The 17,738-nt window shown below is 35.7% G+C and overlaps 1 protein-coding gene across 1 annotated transcript in view; it reads right to left on the bottom strand.

Moving 5' to 3' along the window:
* The window catches only part of R3HDM1 (R3H domain containing 1), a gene marked incomplete at its 3' end in the record, with an annotated part of 61,187 nt that extends 44,505 nt beyond the window's left edge, over positions 1-16,682 (bottom strand). The window contains exons 1-2 of the mRNA XM_008048761.2: positions 16,337-16,682; positions 410-618 (exon numbers count right to left, since the gene is read on the bottom strand). The remainder of the gene's footprint in view (positions 1-409; positions 619-16,336) is intronic.
* Positions 16,683-17,738: the final 1,056 nt, after the last annotated feature.

Raw genomic sequence — 17,738 nt, 5'->3', positions numbered from 1 at the left:
TTTTGAATTTCTGAAAATTTTCATAATAAAATCTTCGGGGGAAAAACACCAGTAGAACTTATTTTCTTTATATCAATTTGAAAAATTAAAGAGCTTATTTCCTGAAAAAATGTTTTGCAATTAAAAATCTAAACAGATTTTAGGAACTGTTGTATACATCTGGAAAGTTAAAAGAAAAAGTCAAAGAGAAAAAGATCCTAAAGTCACAGGTAGATTAAGCTGGATTTTTAAAAATGTCTTCTTTTATTATATCCCATACCAAGTTAACTGGTTCGTTTTGAAAACAATAAAGTTGCAAAGGGGGAAGAAGGTGGGGAAGTTACTTAAAATACTCTGGCTCTGTGACTTTTATACCTAAGGTTTTGGAAGAAAAAAAGGATGTGTTTTTTGAATGACAGGAGACTATTACCTGATGTGTAATATGGATTTGGGATTGTGGTGTCCCACAAAAATGAAATAAAATAACCCAAGGTTCCTTTTCACAGTTGTCAGCCAGGATGTCAATTGTATTGAACCAGTTGTAATCTGGCAGGAGGAGTCCCATGTCCTTGTCACCACTGTAGATTTCTGGACTGGAATAGACTGTCTTGGATCAGATATATCATACTTTTCAGTGGCCTAAAATTAAAACAAAAGAAACCATTTTAATGAAATAGCCAAAGGAAATAGAATACTCCACAGTAATTTAGAAATTAAAAATATTACTGTCTGTGGTTTCATTATTTTCTTGTCCTAAACAAGAGTCAGAACATTTAGTAATAGGGAATTCTGACATACATTAGTTATGTGAACTTGAATAAGTTACTGAGTCCAAGAGAGTTATCAGTAAAAGACAGGAGGAGAGAAAGAAGGGAAACGTTATGTAACGAGAAGCTACAATGTGATCAGTGTTGTAATTGAGATAGCAACTGTAGATAAGGAGGAAAAAAAAAGATCACAATAAGAAACACTTTAACTCCAAGAACTATGATTTTTAGACTTTTCTTCCAGAGCTGTAACTCTGTGGACTTGAGATTTTAAATAATAATCACATTCTAGATTTGTAAAAGTACAAAAGTACAAAAGAACAAAAGGCTTTTGTAAGTCATTTAACATTCAAACAGTAAAACTCACACTGTCTATTAGAAGAAAATGCCTATAAAGGGCAGAATGCCTATTTTTTTTTTTTTTTTTGAGTTGGAGTCTCACTCTGTCGCCCAGACTGGAGTGCAGTGGCCGCTCCCGGCCACCGCAGCCTCGACCTGCTGGGCTCCGGCGATCCTTCCGCCTCAGCCTTCCAGTAGCCGGAATTACAGGTATGCACTACCATGCCCAGCTGATTTTTTGATTTATTGTAGAGATGAGGTCTCGCTGCCCAGGCGGGTCTCGAACCCGTGGGCTCAGGCAATCCACTCACCTCAGCTTCCCAAAGGCGCAGGATTACAGGCTGAATTACCGAGCCCGGCTAGAATGCCTATTTTTAATGATACCTAAAAGATCAATGCCAAAGTTCTCTGTGTCATATTTTAAAGTCAGTTTCATTGTATATTTATTTGATACAAATGAATACCTCATAGCTATAGTTCTTGCATCTTTCTTTGACAGCTTTGTTGTCAATAAACGGAATAGTACAATAACTGAGCATATGGAGGTCTGAATACCAAGAGATCAATTTCCACCACTACATAGTATATCCATGTAAGAAAAATGCCTGTGGGCTGGGTGTGGTGGCTCAAGCCTGTAATCCTAGCACTTTGGGAGGCTGAGGTGAGGAGACTGCCTGAGACCACGGGTTTGAGAACGCCTGGGCACTTTGGCGAGGTCTCATCTCTACAATAAATCAAAAAATTAGCCGAGTATGGTAGCACGCGCCTGTAGTTCCAGCTGCTTGGAAGGCTGAGGTGGAAGGATCTCCTGAGACCAGCAGGTCAACGCTGGGGTGGCTGTGAGCATGCCACTGCGCTCCAGCCTGGGTGACGGAGTGAGACTCCAACTCAAAAAAAAAAAAAAAAAAAAAAAAAAAGAAAAGAAAAATGCCTATGTACCCCCTGAATCAAAAACAAAGATTAAAATAAGGCACAGTCAAGCATGCATCATAGAGAAATTAAAATCTTACACTATCTCTTCAAAAACCATTTTGAAATATAATAATTTAAAACTCTGATATATCTTTATATTAGTTTTCACATCTAATTTGACACTGGGATAATAAATAGAAAAAGGGGTATCATAAACAAATATCAAACTTTGTTTTAACTGACATTGTGTCATCTCACTCTGACCATGGTCCCTCAGCAACTAAATCAAATGAATGGGGTTTTTTAAGTTCTACCAAAAACAAAACAAAAATCCTTCAGATAAATTTTTCCCAATTTTAGGTTTTTTCCCCTCACAAAATGGTAGACACAAGATGGCAGCACTCACTGCCAAATTCTTTATGTGTTCTTCATAAAGTGACTTTAGGATTTAATCATGCATTCCTATAAAAGCAAGGTTTTACTCCATGAAGAAACAAATATGACACTAGATACAACAACAGCTGCAGAGAAGAGTGAGGAAGGGGCACAACTGAAGAGGCAAAAACCTCAGAAGATTCCCTTAGGGTTCCAGTGAACTTTAGAGACCACCTGGTCCAATGTTATAATTCAGCGCCCAAGTTATTAGCTCCCAGAAGTCTGATGACTTGTTAAAAGTCACACAATCAATATGTGTGGCAAAAACTTGCCATATGCCAAATCATTTGACAACAGATTAAATAAATGAGTGATTCAGAATAAAAATGACCAGTTATTGCCCAGGAAGGAGGCAATGGCCTAATAGAGCAAGTGCTCTAGCATTAGACCTAAATTTAAATCTCAGCTTTGCCATTTGTGTCTTTGGTAAATTATGTAATCTCCTGAGTTGCAGTTTTCTGATCTGTGAAGTGGGAAAAAGAATATCTAGCTCATGGGTTTGTTGTGAGGATTAACTAATTTAAATGTAAAGCACTCACCAAAGCCTCTATTACAGAGTAGGCACTTCAAAAAATGTTAGCTCTTTTCCAGTCAGAATCACTCCAGGCTAAGAGCTGGCTGAAGCTGAATTTGCTGTGTCGTGGCTCCCACACCCTGCACAACAGTAGACTAACAGCAGGCCAACCACTGTGCACAGTTCTTTGTATACCTTCAATCTTTTTGTATATATACCTTGCAAGGCTCAATAAAGGAGAATAAACACTAGAATCTGTGTTTATGTATATCGGAGGGAGGGTGTGCATGCATGAGGTGTGTTGTGTGTTTGCATTGGGGCATGGACTCAAGGGGCTCTCATTTTTGAGGTTACTAATTGAACATTAAAAATTCACACAAACTTTGCATTCTTCTCTAAAATATTCAAGTACTTATTTTAAGTAAAATGCTTTTCCTCTCCAAGTCTTCAAGCAAAAGGAATGTTCCAGCTTTAGATACTCACCAAGAAACAAAAACAAAAACCTTTCTATCTGGACATGAAGCCTCCTTATGCTTCTAGGTTTTACCAAAGGTTGTGTGGGATGTACGTGTCAAGTATAGGAAGCCACAGGACACACATGGCACATGTCTCTGCCAAAGCGTTTAGTCAGTTAAATATACCACCCAAACGTAACTAATAGCTGTATAGTAACTAACAGACACTAAGAAACTTAAAAGAATTTGGGAAATTTCTATAGTAGACAGACTAAGCACAAGCATCTCAGTCTCTATTGTTACTCATATTTAAAAATCAAAATTCTCAGAATCTGTCTCAACCTAACAGAGATGGATATATGTGCACAAATTAATTCAACTTTGAAAAAAGTCTTCCAATTGCTAACATATTATTTACTTGAAATGAGTCAGAGATTTGAGTACATGCAGTTTCTCTATTTCCAGGGAGACAATGGAGAAACATCACAAGTGTGTGTGTGTGTTTGTGTATATGTGTGTGTGTGTGTGTGTGTGTGTGTGTGTGTGTGTGTGTGTGTGTATACATATATATAACAAAACCTTCAGTTACATATGCACAAAAATGAAGACACCTACCTGGAACCATAACCAAAGGGAATTACAGGTAAAATTAAAGATCATAACCTTAAAAAAGTAAAACTATGAATGAATTAGGATAGGAAGTTTTTGTAATCATTGGGTGGGAAAGTCCTTCCCAAGCATGACAGAAATCTAGAAGCCATCAAAGGCAAATGGCTATAAAGCTTACAACAAAGTTTTAAAATTCCTGTGTGAAAACATAGATTAAAATGCAAATGATATAAATGAACTATTTCTAATGCAAAAGGGTCAAAATATTTTTAAAAGTTCTTATAAATCAAAGGGTTAAAAAAAGAGGAATAGGGAAATGACAGGAACAGGAAAATTACAAAAAAACACAAGTAACTACTACCAAAAAATGAATACTAATGTACAGCTTACCATGTGCCCAGCCCTGTTCTAATGCCTTTCATAATGAATTCATTTAAAGCTCACAACAAGTCCAAGAAATATGTACTATTATTACCCCTGTCTTACAACAGATTAGGAAAGTAAGGCACATAGAAATTAAGTAATTTGTCCAAGGTCATCCAGCTAGTAAGTGTGGGAACCCAGGTTTTGAATGGGAGTGACCTAGTGCTCCATTCCAGGCTCTTACCTGCAATGCTGTATCATTATTCAAATGTGCCATGAAGAGGAGCAATTTGTTTTTATGAAGCATCTTTACTTCAAGAGTAATTACGACATGTGGAAAATCCTTCATAATGGATTTAAGATGGAAAGTCAATTTATACTTTTCACATGAATAGGAGCTATGTATTGTATTTTTTGCAGAGGAAGAGAGTACTATTAACTTTGTATTAATGGTTAATAAGACTAATCACAACTGTATCAGAACTGCCAGGAATTACGTAACCATTCAGTTTCTCTCAATCTCCCTTACTCATGATGATGCCTAACAACTATGTAAATCTGAATGGCAATGAGGATTCAGAGTTTGTGGTTAAGGAACAATGTAAACCATTAGAAATAACTGTAAGCCAGTAGCTTACAAATGATAAATATGCATAGTTAAGTATCTTTCTCAATGTAATAAAGCATGGTAATATCAGAACCAACATTTGCAAAGGCAAACTAAAATATATGCAGTCTAAAGAGAAGTAGTTTCCCCAGTAAAAATTTCAGATAGAATTTTCAGTAACAAAAATGCAATATTGATACTAATAATTCAAATCACTTTATTATGCCTGGGGCCTAATTTTTGGTTCCATTAGCACCAGAAAAAAAATTAGGTAGCCAAAAAAAAAATTCTAATTTTATATAATGAAAACCAGTTTACATTATTTAGGTCAACAAAAAAAATTTATTTGTGGGAAATAAATCTGGCTACCACAGGTAAAAAAGTCTTTTAATCTAATTCTTCACAAAAATACTGAGACGAAAAAAGGTTACACTATTGAAGTTATCTAAATAGAATTTGGGAAAAAAAAAATAAATAGAATTTGGCAAAGTACAGTGTTGTTGTTCCCTCATTACTACCTACCTATCCAATGCCGTTTCATTAGGTGGAAAAAGATGTTATGTTTCTTCCCTTAGAGACAGAAATATAACCAGGTGGGCACATTTCTTAAGAAAATTAAATGCACATAAGTAACACATATGTTTCTCCCTAACCTTAAATTTATCTTAAGGTTATAAATTGGCACAACCAAACTGGTCAAACATCCCCAGAAAGAAAAACAAAGAAAACTGTTTATGCTGTATTTCAAAATAGTGGAAATTCACATTCTCAGAGTCACTTATCAGCCACTTGAACAAAAATATAAGCATCGACATTTCAAAAAGCTCAATGTCTATGTGATTTATCAACAATTACTGTCATTCAACTAAAACACACTGAATAATCACAGAAAGCACTGTAGCTGCAATGAATATCGGTGTGAAGACAATGAACGATCTTGACCTAAAGGAGTTTGTTAAAACCTAAGTAGGTTAATGGTGACACTTAACAAATAAAATAAATGACCTTGACCTAAAAGAGTTTGTTAAAACCTAAATAGGCTAATGGTGACACTTTACAAATACACAAAATAATTTTAAGAGAGTATTGTTAGAGGAAAATATTTTTGGTAGCTGAAGAATGAGAGGGAATAGTTTATTAATGGAGTCTTATAGACTATTTGAAACATTACTTTTAGGGGAAAAGTTATATTGAGAGGAAAAGTGTTACATGAATGTGCTGCATTCTGAGTGGACAAATGAGAAGACAGAAAAAGAATCCCACTGATATGAAATAAAATAAAGTTTATAAATTGGGGTTGAAGACAAAAAATTTGATGATGTTTAGCACTGGCAAGAACGTGGGGGAATGGGACCTCTCATACACTGAGTTCACTTTAGAAAACAATTTATGACAAAAAATGAATTTTAATTCCACATATCCTATGGCCCAACATTTCCATTTCTAGATCTATACACCAAGGAGACTCACACCTGTATACGAGGAGACATGTACAAAATTATTCACTACATAGCTTTATTTAAAACAAAGAGTGAGAAAGACAAATGTATTAATAGGGAAATTGATTTTTCTTTTCACCCTAAAATCTACTATGGTATATGCATGTTGCACAATACAATGAGACAATTAAGAAGAATACACTAAAGGAATAGGTAACCAACGTAAGTCCCAAGAAGAATGTCAGATTGTGAAAAGGCAGAATAATCCCTATCACAGAATGCAACTTATGTAAAAATTTAGAAACCACACAAGCATGGATGAGAAGGGTACACACCTATCACATGTTAGTAATTCCCTCTGGAGAGGGAAAGGTAAAGGATTCAGGTGAGATAGAAAAGAGACTTTCACGTCTCTATTATTTTATTTTTTAAAAAAAGATCAGCAGCAAATATGACAAAAGGTTAGCAATTGTTAATTTTGTGTGGTAAGTATGTGTGTACTTGTGTGTACTAAGCATTATAATATTCCTGTTTTGGTCTAGATATTTTTCACTAAAAATGCTCTAAAAATAAATAATAGCTTCAAAAATGTGAATACATTTGAAATTAGGATTAGATATTTAGTTTTGATCCCAAGAAGGACAGAAAGCTATGTAACAGAACATGTTTTAAGAGAAACCATGGAGAAAGATTTTAGCTACAATATTGACCCTGTTCTAGCAAGCAAAAATGTTGACAGTTGTGATGAAACTGACTAGGGTTCACGCAAAGGATTTAAAGGGGAAAGCTGAAAAGGAGAATAGAGATTTCATTCATTCATTCACATATTATTTTATATACGTATACATATATGTGTGTATCTATCTATCTTTTTTTTTAGACACGGTTTTATTCTGTTACTCAGGTTGGTGCAGTGGCGCGATCCCAGCACACTGCAGCCTCAAACTCCTGGAATCAAGTGATCCTGCTGCCTTAACCTCCCTGGCAGCTGGGACTACAGGTGTGTACCACTAAGCTTGGCTAATTTATTTTTTATTTTTGGTAGAGATGAGATCTCACTATCTTGCCCAGGCTGGTCTTGAACTCCTAGGCTGAAGGGATCCTCCCTCCTTGGGCTCCCAAAGATACAGATTGCAGGTTTGAACCACCATGCCCAGCCTCATTCAAATATTCTAATTGGATACCATATACTAAGCACCATTCTAGTTACTAGGTATACAACAGTGAATTTTATTTCCACATATCCTAGAACCCAAAATGCTTACATTCTAGTGCAGAGACAAAATAACAAAATAATTACTGCTGTAACATGTGCTTTGAAACTAATAATATTAATAGCAAATCCCTAAGTAGCTACTTAGTATTTACTAAGTACTATTCCCAATGCTTTAAGTGTATTTACTCATTTAATTCTCTTAAAAATTGTGTTATGTAAATACTCTCATTATTCCCATTTTGCAGATGAGGAAAACTGAGGCAGAGAAAAAATTAAATAGCTTGCCAGTAGCAAGACTAGTAAGGGGGTGGAGTTAGGATTTGGACTCAGGTAGTCTGGACCCAGAGCCCTTACTATTATCCACTACCTATCTGCATTTAGAAATGAATAGGTTAAGATAACAAAGTAACTAACTGGGGGAAGCAAATTCATTATGGAAGTAGTCAGGGAAAAGTTAGGGAAATAGCTGGTTCTCCTTCCAACTAGGATAGTTGAAAGAGCTATAAGAAAAGACACTGGTGCTTGATACACAAATACAGGAAATATAGGAGGGGAAAAAGAAGATATGGTGGCAGAATAAGAATTTCAGTTTTGCTTATGGTAAATTTAGGATGTCTTCAGGACACTTCGGTAGATCTGGAGTGCAGGAGAAAAGGCAGAGTTGATGCTATTAACTTGGGGAGAATCATTGTATAGATTGAAGTTTTGAATTACCAATGTAGATGAAATTTCAGGAGTCATCACTGAGTAAGAAAAAAAGTGGGTTTGGCATAGAAATCCTAGAGAACACTGAAGCTGGGTGTGGTGGCTTGCCCCTGCAATCCCAGCTGCTCAGGACGCTGAGGTGGGAAGAATACTTGGGGCCAGGAGTTCGAGACCAACTTGATAGCACTGTAAGATCTTGTCACTTTAAAAAATAATAACTGAGTAGATAAGTGGTGGAGAGCCAAAAAGAGTCTACATGCTTTGACAACAAAGTTAGCAGGAGACACAAAATTAAAGAAAGACTATCAGGATGGAAAGTGTGGAAAGGCCACAGGAGCCTAGTACTGAAAGAAGGGAAAGAGGCTGGAGGCTTCGGAGAAAAAAGGATAAGAAGAAGGAAACAATAAAGAAGTGGGATGAAATGAGAAAATGGGAGTAAGAAGCACAAATGGGGAATAAGTCCTAAATGTATTATTCATTATCCTCAGAAACTGAAGGAAATGTGGTAGGAGACTGGGGGAATTCATAAGTAATAAATGATTTTTCTCTTTCACCTGGAACATTATTTTCTAGAAGTGAGGAAGTTAGGATGGCTGGAGGGCTTGGGGAGAATAGTGGGTAAGTCACTAAGGGGAGGTTCATTAACTACAACATCTAGGACTGTTTTGGTGCAGTCCTTCTAAGGAGAAGTCTATAGACTACAAAACTGAGGGTTTCTCCAATTTGTTGACTAGGTCATTGAAATGAGAGCAATCTAAATGTGAAAGCTCAGGTGCTACTTGGCTACAAATCAGGTTAAAGGTCCTTTAACAACCATTTAGATCTGACATATTATTATCTGACTTAAGAAATCTAACCAAAAGTGCCAAATCAAAACAAAAAGTTGGAAATTAGGGATGCTAGAGTACTAAAAGAACTCTGCAAATATCTTCATGTAGCAGAGATTCTAGTCTAAGTCAAAAAAGCCAAAGGTAGCCGGGCTCGGTGGCTCAGCCTGTAATCCTGTGTCTTTGGGAGGCTGAGGTGAGTGGATTGCCTGAGTCCGCGGGTTCAAGACCCACCTGGGCAGCGAGACTTCATCTCTACAACAAATCAAAAAATCAGCCGGGCATGGTAGCGCATGCCTGTAATTCCGGCTACTTGGAAGACTGAGGCGGAAGGATCACTGGAGCCCAGCAGGTCGAGACTGTGGTGGCCAGGAGCGGTCACTGCACTCCAGTCTGGGCGACAGAGAGACTCCAACTCAAAAAAAAAAAAAAAAAAAAAAAAAGTCAAAGGGAGTGTTTTCATTAGACAACACTAATGGAGATATGGGAGACAAGCAGTTCATGCTACCCAGGTGACTATGCTAAGCACAGAAATGGGGGAAGGGCTTGTCCATGGTGGTATGGAATACTCTAGAGAATTGGTGCGGGTGCATAGAACACTCTAGAGAATATGGCATTCTGAAGACCAACAACGTTGGGAATAGAGATACAACCTTGGCAGAGACACAAGCAAATTTATGGCAAGCATTAGCAAAAGTGGTAGTGGGCAGTAGGCCACAGGACACAACTGAAAGACCATGAAAAGGCTGTTCGTGAGCTCATGGAAGAGCTCTTGGAGAATCCTGGGGATATGGGTAGATACAAGAGACAGTGCAATTAAGTCAGAGCCATTAATGTAACTCTATACCCGAAGGCTATATTAATTACCTCCTAATATAGTGCTAGTGACTGTAAAATGTATTTTGCCTTAATTCTGAACCTATCATAGTCCAGGATTATGCAGAAAGCTCCTATATATATGAAATAAGTCAGGTTGTAATAAGATTTGGCATATTGCAAAAATCTCTCTTAAATATTACACAGAGAAATGAAAAAGGCTGGTCTTACTATCTGACCATGCTTTGGGAAATAAATAAAGAATATTCAAAAGGTTTAGAATCCTGGAAACTGAGTTATGGATGACGATGTGACAGGAGAGCTTGAACTGATTATAATTCATTCTTTAAATAGTTTATTATCTGTTTAGAGATGCTTTTAAGCTATGAAATCAGTCAGAAGGGACTGGTTAGAGGGAGAAACATCTATTTATTCATTCTTGATCTCAGAGTTAACTCATAAACAATAAAAGTAAATTACTTTGCATATTCAGGACACCAAAGACATTATCAATAATTGGAGAATAAGGCATTGTATAATAAACACGTTGGCCGTCCTTTGTCTCTAGTAGGTAGCCTCCAAATTGTAAGAATTTTTGGAATGATAGAAGTGCCTTTGTCATTCATGGGGGGTCCTGCTAGTTTATGCTAATGAGCTAACTTAAGTGGGCAACAACATAGTATAATGTTAAGAAGATGATTCAGGATAGGGACTAATCGTATAATTAGGAGGTTGGGGCTCTGAGTCATATGACTTCTAGGGAAGGAAGGCTGGAGACTGAATTCAGCTGCATGGCCAGTGATTAAATTAAGCATGCCTATATAATGAAATTCCAATAAAAACTCTGAACACTGAAGCTTGGGTGAGCATCTCTGATTGGCAATGTTCTACATATTGTCACATATCAATGTGAAGGAAAGATAACAGGTTACTGACTTCATGGGGAGAGAACAATGAAAGTTTTGCATTTGGGATCCTCTCAGACAACGCCCTATGTGTCTCTCCTTTTAGCTAATTCTGATTTGTATCTTTTTGCTACAATAAAACTGTAACAGTAAGTACAGTGTTTTCCTGAGTTTTGTGAGTCATTCTAGTGAATCAAACTGAAGGGGTAGTGGGAATCTCCAAATTTATAGCCAGCTGTTTAGAAGTAAGGGTAGCCTGGTGTCTGAAGAAAGGGCAGTCTTGTATGGACTTGTCTGTCCTAACTCCATGTTATCTGGTATCAAAAGTCATTGCAGGTATCAACGTTTTGCATAATCTAGTCTCACATGGTTACATTTACTAATGTACTTCATGCTATGTTCATAAAATGATAATGTCTGTAGTTTACAGTTCATAAATAAAGGTGAACAATATAATAAGCATATTCCCAGCTTCTCTATTCAGTCATTCCCAAGCTTATCAATAAGTAGGCATATGCTTTACATAGATTCTGGCAAGGGCTGGGCCATCCTATAAGAAATTCTCAGTCTTTATGGTATTTTAGCATGACTTTGATGTGGCGTTTCCTTTACTCTTTCAAAATTCTTTACATTTAATATATTTTTCTCTGCACTACAAATATAACTAATGAATTTATCTCCACGCACATTTTACCCATGACTACCATTTGATTTTTGTCATTGGGTCACAATGAAAAACCTGTACCGGTCTTAAAGGTGCAAAGCTCTATCATCAGAGAGTCTTAGCAAAACTCACGCTGGGCTCCTGGCACTTTTATCTAATCCATCCCACAGTTCTTTGATGGCTTGACATGTGAAACTTCACACTGTCCGGCATTTGAATCAGTAGATCTAACATGACCCATTTCCTTCTTACTCCAAAAATCGGTTTCCTTTAAAGGGTTTTAATTTAGGTTACAATTGGCAGACATTCTGTTTTATAACTACTAATGTGCCACCCTTCACTTCTTGAATTGCCAGCTACATCCCTTCTAACAAAGGATCACAGTCCTCTCTCAAGAAAGCACCTAGGGACTATGTCAGGGGGAAAGGGCTCAAAAAGGTTTTATTTTTTCTTTCAAAGAGCATTTCATGGTCAGTAAAAATAGCTTAAAAACAGCTTGAGATAGAACAGGTGTTGTCTTTCAGTTGCCATCGCCTACCTTCATACTCTATAAAAGGATGTGTACAACAAAGTACGAGCAATTTTACAGCTTCAAGGTGCTGCTGCTGGGTCTTGGTGAACACTGCTGAGAAGCTCACGGTCTCTCGAAGTTCACACTGTACACTACGTGAAGAGCTAGCAGATATAACTTCTCTGTAAAGTACCTAAAGTTCTGTACAATTTAATTGGCTCAACTTCCTATGGCTTTGCACAAAGTGAAAAAATTCAAAGGGTCTAACACATTTTAGATTTGACTTTTTTATGGCTTTCTTTCCTTATTTCCTAGCTATGTCTATATCAAATTGTTTTAGTAATTAATAACATTTAATACATTTCTTTTGCTTTCTTTACACTTGTCTCATTGGAGCTCAATGGGGGCATATAGTCTTCAATTTTTGTTGTCATTCATTTTCTACTTGTTAAGGGAGCTGGGGTTTAGTCAGCACTTTGAAAGTACCAGGATAATAAAATATTCTGCTATCTTACCTTGCTGACTTGATAATTAGTCACTGCATATTTTCAAACTACTTGAAAAAACTGTGTCTGCGGAAGTGCCTGCCATTGCAGGAGGCAACCACATAGCTTTCTAAGCATTTGAAAATAAATGAAAAGAGAGAAAATTTTAAATTAACATAGCAGATTGAGCAATGACTTATAAACACTATAAAGCAGTAATTCTCAACTATTTTTAGGTCATGAAAAGATCCCTCTTGAAAATCTTATTAAACCCAAGGATTCTCACCTCAGAAATACAGCCTGCACATGTGCTTACTCACACATGTATGTTCACAGACAGTTTTACATGTGCCTTTGGGGGTTTCTTGGTTCTTCAGAAGACTGCACATGAATTCTATTAACAACCCTTGTTTATCTTGTATATAAATATATATGTTTAAATACATATGTTAGGCATGCATGCATATATAAAAAATATGTTCATAACAAAATGACATCCATAATATATTTATATGTGACAGATTTGTATATTACATGATGTGGTAGATTATATTATCCAAGTTTATTTATTTTATTATATAGTGTGTGTGTGTGTGTGTGTGTGTGTGTGTGTGTGTGAGTGTGTGTGAGAGAGAATGCATGTGTGTATAAAATATAAAATAAGAGTTGTTAAGTAGGATTCGTGTACACGCTTCTGGAGAACTTAGTCCTGAAAATATATATGTATATAAACTTGCTTTGTTCCAGTGAGAAGATGAGGTTAAGCAGAGAGATATCAACTGGGTTTCAGGCTTTTCTCTATTTATTAAGTACTTCTGTGTAACTCTAAGGCTTAGAGGAACTTAGTTTGGAAAAAATAAGAATTATTATATTAGCTGTATTAAAGACATGTATCAATCAGAATGAGGGTTGGTCAGCTGTGGAGGTATGGCAAGATATACACAAGTGATGATTTTTTTGGGTTCTATTTAATCCTTACCTTGTGTCTCATACAACCAGAGTATGATCATAGTACAGAGAAGATAACCACATAAAGCAGTAGAGACATCAAAAGAAAGTGGAAATAAGAAGTGCCACATCATTTAAAAGGAAGGAGAGCCATATGTGAAAATGACATTTAATTTAGCCCTGAAAAGACTTTCATCTAATACATGTTTCCTTGTGTCTGGAATATACTTCACATATATAACTTGATACCTGCCAGTCTAATTTCTTTCCTAATAGCTCGATGTCAGCTATCACACAGCCACAGTGCTATTACTACGTACTATGCCTTCATCAAACTGCTGTCTTAATCTGCTTTATAAAATGGAAGGAAAACAATATGAGAAAAGTCGTTAGGTCTGCGATTATGTAAGCAGGTAAATGCTAAGTTTGCTTTTGTTCTTCAGACTATTTTTATTACTGAGATACAAAATACAAAATCTTGAAGAAAACAATTTTAAAACATCATGGAACCTCTTTGTATTATTTTTGCAACTTCCTGTGAATCTATAATAATTTCAAAGTAAGTTAAAAACAAAACAAGAACATCCTAGCATACATTCACTGTTAAAAGATTTGAAAAGCACAGACGGTATAAAAAAGGCCATGCAAGTGTTAAAAAATACAAGTTTACCCATAACCTGGAATATAATTATGAAGTGGGATACTATCTTAAGTATCATGAAAAGGAAAAAATTTTAACGGCTTTCTATAACTCTTAAAAATGAACAGAAAAATCCTTTAAGAGGAAAACAATTCCCTAACGTATATTTCTGGAGACAAACAAAATGCTTTAAATAATGATTTCAATATGTGGTAATTTCAACCCACTTATAAGATCTCAAGCACAAGTTTCTAAAAATTAAAAAAAAAACAAAATCAAGCAAAGGGTATACCATGTTTATTTAAAATATGGCATTTAATTATTTACCAAGTAGTTTATTTAGAAAGTGCAAGGTTTAACATAAATTAAAATGTACTTAATAATAGTTATTAATTAACCCCCCAAAATTAAAAGTCAAGTGCTGAAGTAGGTTCCAGTGAAAACTGAAAACCTGCCTGAGAATAAAAATTTGAAGAATGTATGTGTGTAAGTGAAGCTTAGACAGGAAAGAGAGAGAAATCTGGGGGTAGGGTGGGAAAGGGAGCAGAGCACCCAGAGGGAGAGAGACAGGCTGAAAAGAGACAGACAGAAACAGCAGTCAGGGAGGCAGACAACAGACGTGGAGAGGGAGATGGAGAGTGAGGGATGGGCAAAAAAGGAAAGACAGAAACAAGAGAAAGAGACATACAGGAAAGAAAAGAGAAATGTTAAGGCTGATTCAATCAGAGAGGGAAAAAGGGAGAGACCTGAGACAACACCAGGTAGATAGAGCAAAATGAGACTAAGACAAAGTGGGAAAGACAAATGAAGAAGGAAAAGGAGACAGAAATGGGTGGGGAGAGGGAGAAAGAAGATATAAATGGAGAAGGAACAAATCCTCAGAAAGTCAAACAGAAAGAGAGGGAGGGGAAGGTGGCAGACAAACGGAAACCTACATGAAAGAACAAATGAAAATGAGGAAAGGTATATAAAAGAGAAAAGTAGAATGTGACAAAAGATGGATAAAAGCAGTTGTAGGTAAGAATAGAGAGGATGTGTTGCTTATTTTCATTTAGTTCTCAATATAAAACAAAATCTGAAGCTTAAAAAAGAAATAATGGTGAATTTCTCTTGGCATTAGGTTGAAACCATGCACCTGATAAAAAACCCTAATTTTAACAATAGCTATTAATATTTTCATGACCCCAATTACTTACGCAGTTGAGAGTCAGAAACAGACAAAAGAAAGAGCAATGATATTTAGCAGTGATAAAAGGCCATTTAGTGATTTTCTTCCTATCTCTTCCAAAGAGAGATGAGTTATAAAACAAAATAATTGTGTCATTTATGAAGGGGGAGGAATTCAAAATATAGCAGTTCAAAATCCTGTTAAAATTTTAGCTAATTCCAGGATAAAAGCAAAAACTCTCAAAAACCTTCCAGACAATTCAGTTATACACTAATGTACATTTTTCAGTTATTCAGTATCACTTATATGATGAGATTCCAGTTTTGAGGAATCAAAATATTAAAGTAAATGTCAAAGTTTTAAGACTATATAATTAGAAACGAGATACTCCTCAAAAATTACATAGTTTGATTAGCATTTGCTCTTTTGAGATGTGATATTTGATTATGCTAATCATAGCAATGACAGATCTAGGCTTTGCTGTTATAAGCTGTTCAAAAATTATTCCACCTCTTACCCCAAAAAAGGGTACATAAAAATTAACATCAGTTTTTAAAGTCAAGGTTCTTAGTTTCTTAATTTCCAAAAGAGTCTCATTGACACTGTATTTATTCCACAACAAAATTTTGAAAATTGAACAACCATGCAGCATGTCTGTTTTAAGATGAAGCTAAAAGTGATTTTTCTAACTAACAATTTGTCCTGCTATACACAAATACCAATTAGCACACAGGCAAACTGTTCTATCAGCAAGGCATAAGAAGTACTGAAAATCGGAGGGGTAAGAGAGAACAAATTGGTGCTACAGCGGATAAGTAAATGATACCTACTTTTCGTTTTATCAACCTATACAAATGTATCTTTGCAAAGATAAACAAAAACCATTTAAAAAATGCTCTTATTTTGAACATGACAAGGATTTTATCACACATACCTCTAACAAAAATTAAGGTACTAAGTGAACACAAGTAATTCTTCAAATATTTTATTACCTTTTATACAAATTTAGCAAATAAATTAAGAGTCACATACCTTCATTGTATTGGTATTTGCTTCATCATACAGAGTTAATGAAGATGTACTTTCCATAGTATCTGTAAACTGATGCTCTGCATTGCTCCTCTACAGAGCTCTCCGCACACACATCCAGCTGATTAGTCAGGCATTGGGAGTGCCTGCTAGAGCAGTCTAAAAGCACTTGCCGAGGAGGACTCAGAGACAATAGAAAGTCAACAGCTGTATGTTGTGATGTCAGTAACACTCTAGCCAGTCACCACCCAGAATATCTGAAATGCATCAGAAGCTATATTGAGCTCTTCATTAGCAATTCAGAAGCAATGATGCAAAAGCCCACGAAACTGTGAATATGCAAAGACTGTCAGGATTTTTGAGATTTCTCACTATTAAAATATTGTTGCACAATGGTGCCTGACCCCACACTGAAGAACAAAGTTGAGATGATTTGTAATTTTCTGTAATTCTCTAAGGAACAAGTCATAAAGAATCTAGGCATAGTTAATACATTAATTTTTGAATAACTCTTTGACACTTTTAATATCACTACAAGAAACCTTAAAAAATAGGCAATTTGTCCGTAATAGCTGACTTTCTGTGATAGTTTTGCACCTTCCAACTGACTTTGTCACAAAGAAAGAAAATGCACCAACAGCACAATTCCTTTTTTCTTAATTTGTTTTTGCTAAAATTAAAATAAGCTTGCTTCCTCTGGCAAGAGCACTACTTCTTCATACCAACAGATGGAGATAGCAACAAGAGCTGTGATCAGAGGACAATTCTGCCTTGTGTCAGATGCTTTAGCTATATTAGCTCAAGTGGTAGATTTACAAGAAAAGGAATCAAACCAAACCAGATTTTACAAAACAATGATTAATAACTATGAGAAGACAAACAAATATAATGAAGAAAACAGAAAAATAATTGTGTCTATTGGTTAAAACATTAAATAATTAAATAAACGTGTTTTTTTGATTCTGTGACAGCTGGGTAAAGCATGTGCCTCTGTTTCCCGTTTTGTTTAAAAATTATACTTTCCAAAAGCATACAATAATGTTCTAAGGATCTCATCAGACAATGCTCACATATTATCTACACTATCTGAAGAAAAACATGTATATCACTAACCAGAAATACTACTTATCTTTGACACTAAAATGTTAAGTCATCTAGGGTTTATATAACCCTTCAGCCTAACAGATCAACAGTGCTCTTTATACCAGCTTGGCAAACACTAAAATAAAAGAACTGGCTTTATAGCATAATCTGAAAAAATATTGTTATTGCCTTTTAAAAAATAGTCTCAATTTCAGCCCTATAAAAAAAGTTTTGCTAAAAAAATATAAATCCACAAAATATTCCCTAACTATTCAAACAGCAAAGGTGCTAAGTTAGTTAACAACAATTTCTCCAGACCTTT

This window comes from Carlito syrichta, unplaced genomic scaffold (genome assembly GCF_000164805.1).
Source record: "Carlito syrichta isolate Samal-C Ts95f unplaced genomic scaffold, Tarsius_syrichta-2.0.1 Scaffold126601, whole genome shotgun sequence".
In the NCBI taxonomy this organism is placed as follows: Eukaryota; Metazoa; Chordata; class Mammalia; order Primates; family Tarsiidae; genus Carlito; species Carlito syrichta.
The sequence above is the reverse complement of the archived record's forward strand: the minus strand, read 5'-3'. Positions and strand labels throughout refer to the sequence as shown.